Source organism: Triturus cristatus, chromosome 10 (assembly GCF_964204655.1).
Source record: "Triturus cristatus chromosome 10, aTriCri1.1, whole genome shotgun sequence".
Classification (NCBI taxonomy): Eukaryota; Metazoa; Chordata; class Amphibia; order Caudata; family Salamandridae; genus Triturus; species Triturus cristatus.
Window position 1 is genome coordinate 1,159,004,531 of NC_140593.1, and position 12,355 is coordinate 1,159,016,885.

General features: G+C 43.1%; 1 protein-coding gene across 1 annotated transcript in view; it reads left to right on the forward strand.

Annotated features, from left to right (window-relative positions):
• LOC146796818 (metalloproteinase inhibitor 1-like) overlaps positions 1-12,355 on the forward strand; it is a 173,443-nt gene that overhangs the window by 100,552 nt on the left and 60,536 nt on the right. The gene's annotated exons all lie outside the window — the stretch shown is intronic.

A 12,355-nucleotide genomic window follows, 5' to 3' on the forward strand; every position in this document is an offset into this window, starting at 1 on the left:
GGTACGCGCCGACCCCCCCCAGCCCCCGTAGGTACGCGCCGACCCACCCCCAGCCCCCGTAGGTACGCGCCGAACCCCCCTGTATGTACACCCGTGTACGTGTCGAACCCCCCCGTGTACGTTCAAGTCGTACCCCCACCCGTGTATGTACGGTGCGTACCCCCCCGTGTACGTTCGAGTCGAACCCCCCGTGTACGTTCGAGTCGAACCCCCCCGTGTACGTTCGAGTCGTACCCCCACCCGTGTATGTACGGTGCGTACCCCCCCATGTACGTTCGAGTCGAACCCCCCCGTGTACGTTCGAGTCGAACCCCCCGTGTACGCCCGAGTCGAACCCCCCGTGTACGTTCGAGTCGAACCCCCCCGTGTACGTTCGAGTCGAACCCCCCCGTGTACGTTCGAGTCGTACCCCCACCCGTGTATGTACGGTGCGTACCCAGCGCGTAGGGGGGTACGCACCGTACATACACGGGTGGGGGTACGACTCGAACGTACACGGGGGGGTTCGACACGTACACGGGTGTACATACAGGGGGGTCGGCGCGTACCTACGGGGGCTGGGGGGGGTTCGGCGCGTACCTACGGGGGCTGGGGGGGGTTCGGCGCGTACCTACGGGGGCTGGGGGGGGTTCGGCGCGTACCTACGGGGGCTGGGGGGGGGTTCGGCGCGTACCTACGGGGCTGGGGGGGGTTCGGCGCGTACCTACGGGGGCGGGGGGGGTCGGCGCGTACCTACGGGGGCTGGGGGGGGGGTCGGCGCGTACCTACGGGGGCTGGGGGCGCGTAAGCGGGCACGTCTCCATGGTTGCTATGGGAGTTCGGTGCGGACGGTGATTTTTCCATCCGGTTGTAACCTCGGACGCACGGGATGGATCGTGATTCCTCGGTCGGACTTCACCTTTCACGTTTGTACGGTAAATCGTCCGAGGACGTGTCGGACACATTTTCCGACCCGAGGACGTGTGGGGAATGATTCCCAATGCGGTTCGTATGGACTTTTTACCATGCGAATCGTGATTGCCAGTTCGTACGGCACTTGTACGATTCGTACGGTAAAAAGACCGGATACGAGTCGCACGGGGATATTTTTTGCCGGATCGTGATCGGCACCCTATAGTAGGTTCCAATTCGTACAGATTTCAGAGAGTCATTTAAAATCCTTGGTAGGATCTGGACGTGATGGGAGCAAGCACTTTTCATCAAGACGCTCTGTGCTGGAAACCGGAGCAGGACGGTTCCTCTCCCTCAGCCTCTCATTTCTTCGAGATGGTGCGTCTTGCACGGGAGGGCACCCGTGTCATAATTTTATCCAACAAACGCCGAAGCTTCTCAAGATGCACTCGACAGTTCGTCTGCCATTCGGCATCACGGTTCAGCCCACCCCAGCCATCCAAGTTTGTTGTATTGACTTACGCGTTTCTGTGGCCAACGTACCATTTCATCAGATGCATTACTCTTGTACGCATTGGAGCGCTCTTTATACTGCATGCTAATTGGTTGAAAAAACCCTCATGGTTTCAACTACGTGCTTGATTTCTTCATACAGCATGCTGGGCTGTGTAGTCACAGCGAGTTTTCATTAAACACCTATAGTAGGTTCCAATTCGTACAGATTTCAGAGGGTCATTTAAAATCCTTGGTAGGATCTGGACCCACTGGGGGCATGTGATCAATTTGAAAACTGAAATAAAAGAGCACTTCCAACAACCACCGTTCTGTCATGCCTATGATTAAGATGCAACCGCATCGAAGCGCGCCAGGCACAGAAGCAGATTTGTTACACAGCGAGGGGAATGGAACAATGACCGCCAGATGGCAGGAACCCTGCTGAGTGACCTCCCAAACTCTAGGGTGATTGTACACAAGATATTCGCGGCGGCCCCATCGTACGGGAGGAGCACCACCTCTTCATGTGAGAGGGGCTGAGGAGAGGAACTGTTCTCACCTGTCAGCACAGGGAACCCTCCTAATGGATTGTCCTAATTGTGCCAAAGCCTTCTAAGGTAACAAATTGCCGAACTTTGAACTGGTGCAGGACCCTACTAAGGGAATAACTATGCTCGCAATGGACTACGTGTCCCATCATACACAAAGGAAAAATAGTGACAGACCACTGAGGGCATGTGATCAATTTGAAAACTGAAATAAAAAAGCACTTCCTACAACCATCGTTCTGTCATGCCTATGATTAAGGTGCTACCGTATCGAAACGCGTCACGCACTGAAGCAGATTTGTTGTACAGCGAGGGGAATGGAGCATTGACCACCAGATGGCAGGAACCCTGCTGAGTGACCTCCCAAGCTCGAGGGTGATTGTACACAAGATATTCGCGGTGGCCCCGTCGTTGGGGAGGAGCACCACCTCTTCATGTGAGAGGGGCTGAGGAGAGGAACTGTTTTCACCTGTCAGTTCAGGGAACCCTCCTAATGGATTGTCCTCGTTGTGCCAAAGCCTACTAAGGTAACAAATTGACAAACTTTGAACTGGTGCAGGACCCTACTAAGGGAATAACTAAGCTCACAATGGACTATGTGTCCCATAATGCACTAAGGAAAAATAGTGGCAGCCCACTGGGGGCATGTGATCAATTTGAAAACTGAAATAAAAGAGCACTTCCTACAACCATCGTTCTCTCATGCCTATGATTAAGATGCTACCGCATCGAAACGCGTCAGGCACAGAAGCAGATTTGTTGCACAGCGAGGGGAATGGAGCAATGACGGCCAGATGGCAGGAACCCTGCTGAGTGACCTGCCAAGCTCTAGGGCAATTATACACGTTTCATAGACTTCATTTTCCTTGCGCCTTAAAGAGCAATAAAGCCATTTTTATCCCCGGAGCTGTATCGCGCTTTTTTTCCAACATGGGAGAGAGCATTGGACTGTATGTTTAGCCAGCAAGCAGGCGCTGGTAGGCGACGCACCCTCTCGATCTGGAGCAACACGTTAAACCTGCAAAAACTTGGTCTGTGCATGAAACTGCAAACGCGTCGCCCCTGACTGGGAGTGGTCCCGTTATCAACAGAAAATCGCTTGACTCTCTGGAAGATCAAGAAGCCCATGGAACCGGCACTGATGAAGCCATTTGGACGGCTGAAACGCGTCTACCCAAGCGTTCATAGACTTCATTTTCCTTGTGCCTTAAAGAGCAATTAAACCATTTTTATCCCTGGAGCTGTGTCGCGCTTTTTTTTTCCAACATGGGAGAGAGCATTAGACTGTATATATATATTTCCGGGGAAAATTAACTGAAGGAAACTTTCCGACAGTTGGAGAAGGCGATGCGGGTAGAGCAATCAAAATGGTGGGAGCACAAGTCACTTTCACGGTATTTGGAGGTGGGTCGTATCCCACGAGGTCTTCGCATAATGCTGGCCCCTAGTTATGAGAACCCTGACCCCAATATGCTATCCGAGTGGGCTGAGTGTAATCTGGACTCTTCGTGTAGACTGGTGAGAATACTAGTCAAATATGCGGAGAGTGATATGGTGGCAGCTCAGAGCAGAATTGCGGAACTCAATGATTTAATAGCTAAAATGGGAGACCCAGTATCAGAGAAAAAATTCAGTGATGACATGCATCTCCGCCTGGCCAAAGAAGAGGAGATTATAAAAAAACGCAAAGCGTTTAAATTCCAAAGGGATAAAATGGACTATCAAAAAGGGCAGATTTTTACATTTGAAAAAAAGTTTGACTCTTTTAAAAAGATCAAAGCTGTGACATTGGGTCAAACAGCGTTACCCATTGAGAACCCCCTTGCTCAGCTATCTTCTTCCGTATCGGATCTAAGTTCGGTACCTGGAAGCGAATCAGAGAATGAGCAAGCGACATCTAGTACAAAGTTGGGGTTTACAAAATTTTCCCTGGGCCAGGAGTTAGACTGTCTGCGACAGGACCGCAGGCAAACCCTCAGACCCAGGGCAACAAATCGCAAGCTAGACAAAGAGCAAACCGCAAGCGGCGTGAGCGCAGAGAAAGCCGCAAGATCAGACAACGGCGGCAAACCGGCCCCCAAAAAGCAACAGAGGAAATGGGTTTGGAAATGAGCCCTTCGGATGGTAATTCGCTCTCCATCATCAATCTCTCTGATATCCATCTTACCCACACAGAAAATGAAATCCTCTCCTTAGGCTTATCTTTCTGCCCTCCAAATGACTTTAATTACACAAGGACCCGCATCGATATATATAAATTTATTCGTAAGCTCAAATTGAGTAAATTTCATCTTCAGAACTCAACTAATCGTGCCACCACAACTATGAATATCGGTGCAGGTCTTACTCCCTCTTGCCCCACGATAGGGGAATATGAATTATTGTGTAATTTACAGGACTTATACAGGGAAGGAACGACTGATGAATTTCTCCCCGAAGACAATCAACAGCCTAGACTGGATCTACCGGGCTGTTCAGGCTTTAAGCCTAAATCTAAATTCAATCCTATTATGGTACATGATAACATAGATATATTCAACGATGTGGTCATCACCCAGCTCAAGAAATTGCATGCTTCAACTCTAAGAACTCAAAAACATTGCCAAAGACAAAACAACAGCTTTGGGAGCCTTATGAAGAAATTGCAGAGTGATGTCAGTGTGGTAATCCGGCAATCCGATAAGGGGGGCAATATTGTTCTCTGGCCAAAATCAATGTACATGTCAGAGGCCCTCCTCCATCTTAACAATCGTGATTGCTATAGGCGAGGCGACTGGCCAGCTGTCAATAGAGCTTTCAATGACCTCAATGCTAAGCTGCTATCATGGAGAAGTTTGGGCTTATTGAGTGGGAATGAATTTAAATTTTTAAAAACAAACTATCCATTCATCCCTGTGTTTTACTTAATTCCGAAAGTTCACAAGGACTCTGCCAAACCCCCGGGGAGACCCATTATCTCTGCCAGGAATAGTATGATGGAAAATATCTCACGATATATTGACTTCTTCCTTCAGGAACATGTTAAGAACTTACCCTCTTATCTTCAGGATACGGGGGATTTCCTAAGGAAGCTAAGCACTGTTTGTTGGCAAGATGACTACCTTTTAATAACATTGGACGTTTCTGCCCTGTATACGAGTATCAACCATTTAGATGGGATAAAAGCTATTGAACACTACCTGCGAACTCGTTCTGTGCATATGCTACAGCACAGTAAAATGCTGGTTGATATGATTCAGATTTGTTTGAATAATAATTACTTTCTCTTCCAGACTCAGGTGTATCAACAACTGAGAGGCGTGGTTATGGGGGCTTGCTTCTCCCCCAGTTACGCTTGTTTACACATGGGACTGTGGGAGTAGCAAGTACTCAGGGCCCGCTTCAGTCACATTATGGACAATCATGTTATATTGTGGTATCGTTTTATTGACGATTTGTTCATAATCTGGAGAGGTTCAGTAGCCTCAGCTAATACATTCATTGAGGAAATTAATATCAATAATCTGAATCTTGAATTCACCTCATCGATCAGCAGCTCATCTGTCAATTTTTTGGATGTAGAAGTGTTCATTAAGGATAGTCGTATTGAGACCAAACTACACCGTAAGGCTACAGCAGGTAACACTGTTTTGCATGCCTCCAGTCACCACCCAGACCATCTGGTGCGCAGTATCCCGTATGGAGAAATGCTGCGCATCAGACGGATCTGTAGCAGGGATACTGATTATGTAGAAGCCCAACTGGAGAGCAAGCAACGATTTATCGACAGAGGTTACACTAACTCAGCGATTAAGAAAGCTAATTCTATTTCACGATCTACAGCACTAACCGGTAGCTCTGAATCAACGGCATCATCCAAAGGCATTAATCCCATGTTTGGACCACCAAGATTAATCACCACCTACAATTGCCAACATAGTAAGGTGCGCGCCATTTTTAATAAAAATTGGCCACTGGTTCAAAATGACTCTGTAATTGGGGAGTTCTTGCCTAAAACTCCAAACATTACTTTTCGCAGATCAAGGTCAATGAGTGACATGCTAGTGCAGAGTAGTCCAGAGATCAGTACACACAATTCCTGGTTACAGAGCTCAAAGGGGTTCTTCAAATGCGCCAGTTGCAAAGCATACAAACTGGGGCGCAACAGGACATCATTTATGACTCCCTTCAGTGATGTGCCTGTCCTGATCTCAAAGAAACTAACGTGCAAAACTGAATTTGCCGTGTATGTGCTGGAGTGTGCGTGTGGCCTGCGATCTGTTGGTAGCACCAAGTTGCAGGTTCACAAGCGCATACTCCAGCACATGCGAACTATCAGTAACAATGATGCAGCCTATCCTGTCGCTAGACATTTTAAAGAGATCCACAACAGCTGCTTGGATTTTTTAAGCTACTTTGTGGTAGATTCAGTCCAACGGCTTCGTCGTGGAGGTGATCGGGAATCCCTGCTTAGACAGCTGGAGACTAGATATATCCTCATGTTGGATTGTAAAACACCCAACGGGCTTAACGCCAGCGAGGATCTCTTCACCTGCTTATAACAATGGTCAGCACCCTAGAGGTGAGGGGATAACTTTGTTTTATGACCAACGGCCCATGTTGGATGCAGTTCCAAGGCCCTATTATGTCTTAAACTTGGTCTTCTCTGCTTGACTATTATTTGACAGATGGCTGCACCGTTTTTATCACCAACATCTGAGCTGCACATATAATAGATGAAAACAACGTTTCTATAAGAAAGTTTTTCATTATTATGTCTTTTTTCCTCCTCGTCTTTATATTTAATAATTCACTAATGCATGATGTTTTTTCAGGGCAGATTAGACATGAGAAAAACAATTTTTTGGATTATCCATCACATATTTAGATGTTATTACAAAGTTGATGAAACCTGAACAGTAACTGCTATTTTGCACTCAATTTTGGGCATTTGCACTTTAGCTTTTTTGAGATTTTGATGTTATAACCTCAGTCCAAGGAGCCTCGATGTACTGTTGCCCCCCTTTTTTTTGCACTTGCAGCTATTTGCACTTTGCTATTTTTGCACATTCATTTTTATTCGAATAGTGTAGCATTTTTGTATTAACAATACTCTGCCACTCGAATGATGAACTCACAGTCATTTACAGCCTGTGTTTTACGAATGTTGAGGTATTTTACAATTCTTACCAAGCTAGCTATTTTGCACACGCAGTTACTATGCACAACGTGAAACTTGTCAATCATTGTATTGTTTGTTTCATTAATGTTTGGAGTTTCACCTTGTATTTTACATCTATATGTCTTCTATGTCTATTGGCCCAGTCATCACGTGTTCTAGTCACTGGCACTTTAAATATTTTGGCTTGTACTGCAGGCGTCATGTGATCAAGGCCTCCGTGTTGAGGCCGAAACGCGTCATGGTGGCTCGTGTTGCACTCTCTGATTAAAATTCTTCACGCACTGAATTATTTGGGTCCTGTTTCGTCCTTCCAGAGGATGTGGTAGCAGAGGCGAAGTTCCATTCATATATATATATATATATATATATATATATATATATATATATATATATATGCTGCAAACAATCATTCCAACAGGAACAACGCAAACACCTCTTGGTGGCAAAATTGAATTTATTTTGTTCTCTCAACTGCAAGTCATGACGCGTTTCGGCCGAAGCGTCGGCCTTGATCACATATGGTCAGCATTGCGGGAGAATTCTTTTTTAAATTGTTTTTTCTCAACCCTGTGTCACATGATCAAAAAGGCATGGAAAACAGACTGCAGTACTTCATATAGTACATGTAGTTAGGAAAACAGACTACTGAATAGCGCCCAATAGATACTCAATCATAGTCATTGGGCATACATTTCATTTTTAAACACCTGAGTTAAAGGGAGTTTTATCAATGTGTTGTCATAATAAATAAATAAATAAATATTCATTTAAATATATATATTAAATATATACAACATATAAATAAATGAATAAATAGATAAATATATCACAGTATAAATACAATAATAAAAACACATTATTATAAACCCATTATTGCAGCATAAATGCGATATAATAACTCTGGTGCAATTGAATTTTGCATATATAGTCAATACTTGTAATGTAAATATAGACCATGAATGTCTAACAAAAGGCGTCTGAATGCATGATAAAAAGGCTGCTGAAAAGCTCCATGGTAAAATATGAATTGACCACCCCCTCAAATGTGCAAAAAAGCAAAAAATCTTTTTTTGTATATATGAAACGCAACTAGCATTTAGGAATTCATGTTAGTGCGATCTATGAAGTGCTAAAAAGATGTGCAAAAATACCAGTATCAGTTAAGATGTAAAAAGTATGCAGTGGCCAATAATAAATTAAATGGAAACTGCAAAAGCAGAGGGAGATGTCCTCAAACCTGATATATAAAATATCCAAGTGTTGGTCATGCCAGACATGAATGTGTGAGCATGGGGAACATTAACAAAATGTATATTGGATCATACTCATAAACATAGATATACATAAATGTGTACATAGTAAAAAGATAGCAGACAGAAAGTAGACGAACACCAACATTGTATAGGAATTCGGGAGCGGAACATATTAGAGGCTATAGATGAATAAAGAAAACACTATAGATAAGTATGCATATCTTCAGTAGTGTTGAGACCAAAAGGGGCCTTAGTGTCAAGTTCCAGTATTAGGCGAGTCTCAAATTGTCTTAGTAGCCTTTCCCTGTTGCCACCCCAGCGTAGTTTGGGGATGGCATCAATTACAAAGTAACTGAGACATTTGAGGTCATTGTTATGCTTTTCTTTAAAGTGGCGAGCCACTGGGTAAGTGGCATCATTGTTCACAATTGCTCTCAAATGTTGAAGAATGCGGGCATGCACTTGGAGTTTAGTGCTGCCTACATAAGAGAGACCAAAGGTACAGGTAAGGACATAGACAGCAAATTCTGTAAGGCATGTGAAGTGCCCTTTATTTTGTTTTTCCTTGGAGCTAAAAGGAGTAATGTATGTAGTGCGATTAGTACCAAATTTACATGCTCTACAGGATGTGCATTTATATATATATATATATATATATATATATATATATATATATATATATATATTGAGTCCAATCCTGCTTGTCTTCGTTAAGAACAGGCACTGACACCGTGGGATACTTTCAAAGATGTTTATTCCATCAACAACGCTCCAACACCAAGACGCGTTTCGGCGGACAAGTCCGCCTTGCTCACTCGCCTAATTTTACTCAATTGTGGTCCTATCTCAGTTTTCAACACTCATATCAAGCACAAGTGGTTGCCTTGGCGACACAAGGTTAGTAAAGGACATAGAAGAGTTCTTAAGGTAAGTGAAAAAATAATAATTGACTCTCGTAAAAAACGAAGAATAACAATGAAAACTTAAAATTACACATTATTGTCATGTTTTCAAAATAGGTCAACTGTAGTTAGTTATTAAGGTATGTTGCCTAAATGCAACATCTAGATGAGGCAGTGCGTTGAGACCATTAAGCCCAAGTGGGCAGTGATCAATTAAATGAAACAAATATTGCTACTAATAATGTAATAAGAACAGTTGGCCTAATTACGTGAGTCTAATATTGTAATATATATATATGTTCACTGAGAAAGGTAAGCTACGAGCATATTTGGCAATTCACGGGGAGCCTTTGGGCAGGTATAATTTTTTCAGAATTATTTAATGCATTTCACAACTGTAAATACAACCTGGGTAGCAGAATGGACCTAAAACATGTTTGTATGGAAACTTTTGGATGTATGTCAACATCCAGCTGATATTAAATCGGTCAAATATTTCCTTAAATCAAGATTGCTTCCTTTTACGGGCAATTCACAAATGGAAATTTTTTCCAATTTGTTCTCGCCCATAACTATTTCACATTTGATGGTAATTTATTTTTTCAAAATTTCAGAACTGCAAGGGATGGAAATTGCACTCTTGAACCTCGGTATTATGATGGGTTGAGGGTAACAAGAATTTGCCTGGCACCCTACTCCTGTTTTTCTCCGCAAATGTATCTGATTGAGATTCATCAATGACATTTTCATGTTTCAAGAGACTGATATACTGGGAAAATATGTAATAATATTACAATAATCAAAACAACTTTTAATTAACAGTAAATCGCATTTAAAAAATAGTATTTTTGAATATCCTTGTGAAAGTTAGCAATTAGGTATGAAATCTACTCGTCATTGAAAATCTACTGCAGTAAACACAGTTTTACATGCAAGCTGCTGTCACAAAATCCCATTATTAAAATATATACCATATGGGGAATATCTTCCCACTGAACATAAGTGTAACACAAATGCATATTAATTGTCATATTTGCAGAGCGAAGTTAGAAGCAAGGGTTTTTTAATAGTTGCAGGTAACAGGGCAACAGCTATGAATACAAATGGCATTTGTTTTGGCAATTGATTGAAATATGAAAAACAAACCTGCTAAATAAAACTACCTGATATTGAAAACACAATTTAGCACCCCTTTTTGGTAATATTAACAAGACACTGAACCTTTTGTGACGAGATCGGGACTTAAATGCGCCTATATCACCATTGATGTCTTCAGGAAATTGCCAAACCTTGGTGATATGTTGATTAGTTCGCATTAATGTCAGACCGGAAAACTAGTGGTTGCCACATTACCAAGTGGATTTGTTTTTACATGTGGACACTGCAGATTTCGTAAATGTGGTTTCAAAGATCTAAAATGGTTCACATTAATTGCCAGTCAAGGAAAATATTTTATCAATCATTGGTAGAAACCAGTTTCAAATCACTAATTATGGGGTTCAATAAGATATATTTTATGCTTCAGGATCAGGAAGTGTATTGTAATGCCAGGGTAAACCACACAGTTTGAATCACGGGTGGGATTTGAGACGCCGAGTGGCTGAGTCGGGTGTATAGGCCCATGTGGCAAGGTACGGTGTGTGTTGGGTCCCACATAAGATACGGACTGGAGAACCACAATTGATTATCATATCATAACATCATACCTGAAATGAATCTGATTCTTGCTTGAAGACGTCAAAGTCACCTCGCAAGATATAGGAGCACAACATCAAAATGTATTTAGAAGAGGGACACTATTGCCTCAAGCACTATACTATATATTTACTTTGAGAAATGTACGAATGCCCTGAAGAAGTTCTGTTCGCAGAACGAAACGCGTTGGCTGTGGCTTATTTAAAAAGAACAAGAAAAGCATTAAAGAAGGAATTTCAATCATCTCTTCGACACGGATTTAATATGAAACAATTTGATTGTATATAATTGGAAAGTGGTGCAACTTTAATATAACTGATATACAAGACTGACCCTGAGGGAAAGGGTGTGCCCTTGGACAGAGGGCATTTGTGAAGTTGGCACACAGAATTATCTTGTGTTTTGTAAAATAGTGGTATATCTTCTGAGGTTGGTGCCTATCGTAGGCAAGTTGGTCCACTGTCCAGTTCATGTGTTTATTTGTAGAAACCAGTTTCAAATCACTAATTATGGGGCTCAAGAAGATATATTTTATGCTTCACGATCAGGAAGTGTATTGTAATGCCAGGGTAAACCACATAGGGGCTTATTTATGAGAGACTTGCACCGCTGGAGTGTCACTTTTTTTACTCTTGCCTCTTAATCATATCTATAAGGCAACGCACAGCCACCCTGCATGGCCTCACAGATATGGAGTAAGGCAAGACAGCCCAAGTTTCTGTATTGCCTAACTCTGCATCAAGGAGGCATTCCATGGGTGTTCAATGCAACAGCCACCAATTTTGTTGTTGCTCTATATTTACTGAATCACGTAAACCTGGGGCAGCGTCCAAATCTTATGCCTCCCCACAGCAGGCGTAACGAGGAAAAATATTAGTATTTCTCGTCTTTCTTTCCTCATTCTGCAGCACACATAGAAAAAGGAAAGCATCTCTTGGGATTGTTTTTCTGCAGGAAGGTACCCCTTCCTGCACAAAGACAATCCTGCCTGCAACAAATGCATCCTTGGACCATGGTGCAAGGGTGCCTGCATTGGCGCTATGCAGTATATTGTTCCTAACCGCATCATAATCGGGCCCTCGGTCGGGAAGACATGTTCACGATCTGATTTGGAAGGAGCATATGCCATTAGGAGGCCTTCCTAACTGTATCGTAATTGGGCCCTAGGTGGGAATGCTTTCCTACCGCATCGTAATCAGGCCCTTTTTAAATGATTCACATCTTGACTCACTGTATACCAATAACCAAAACGTCTGACATGGGTCATCATGCCCTGATGGATCAACCATGGCTACCCCAGTGGTCAATTTAAGATAAATTCAGCTTGTGGGCAAAATAAAAGAGTCAGGACAACGGGAAGAGAAGCTACAGGGAAAATCAGAAATGCATCAATTGTGGAGTTCAAGATTT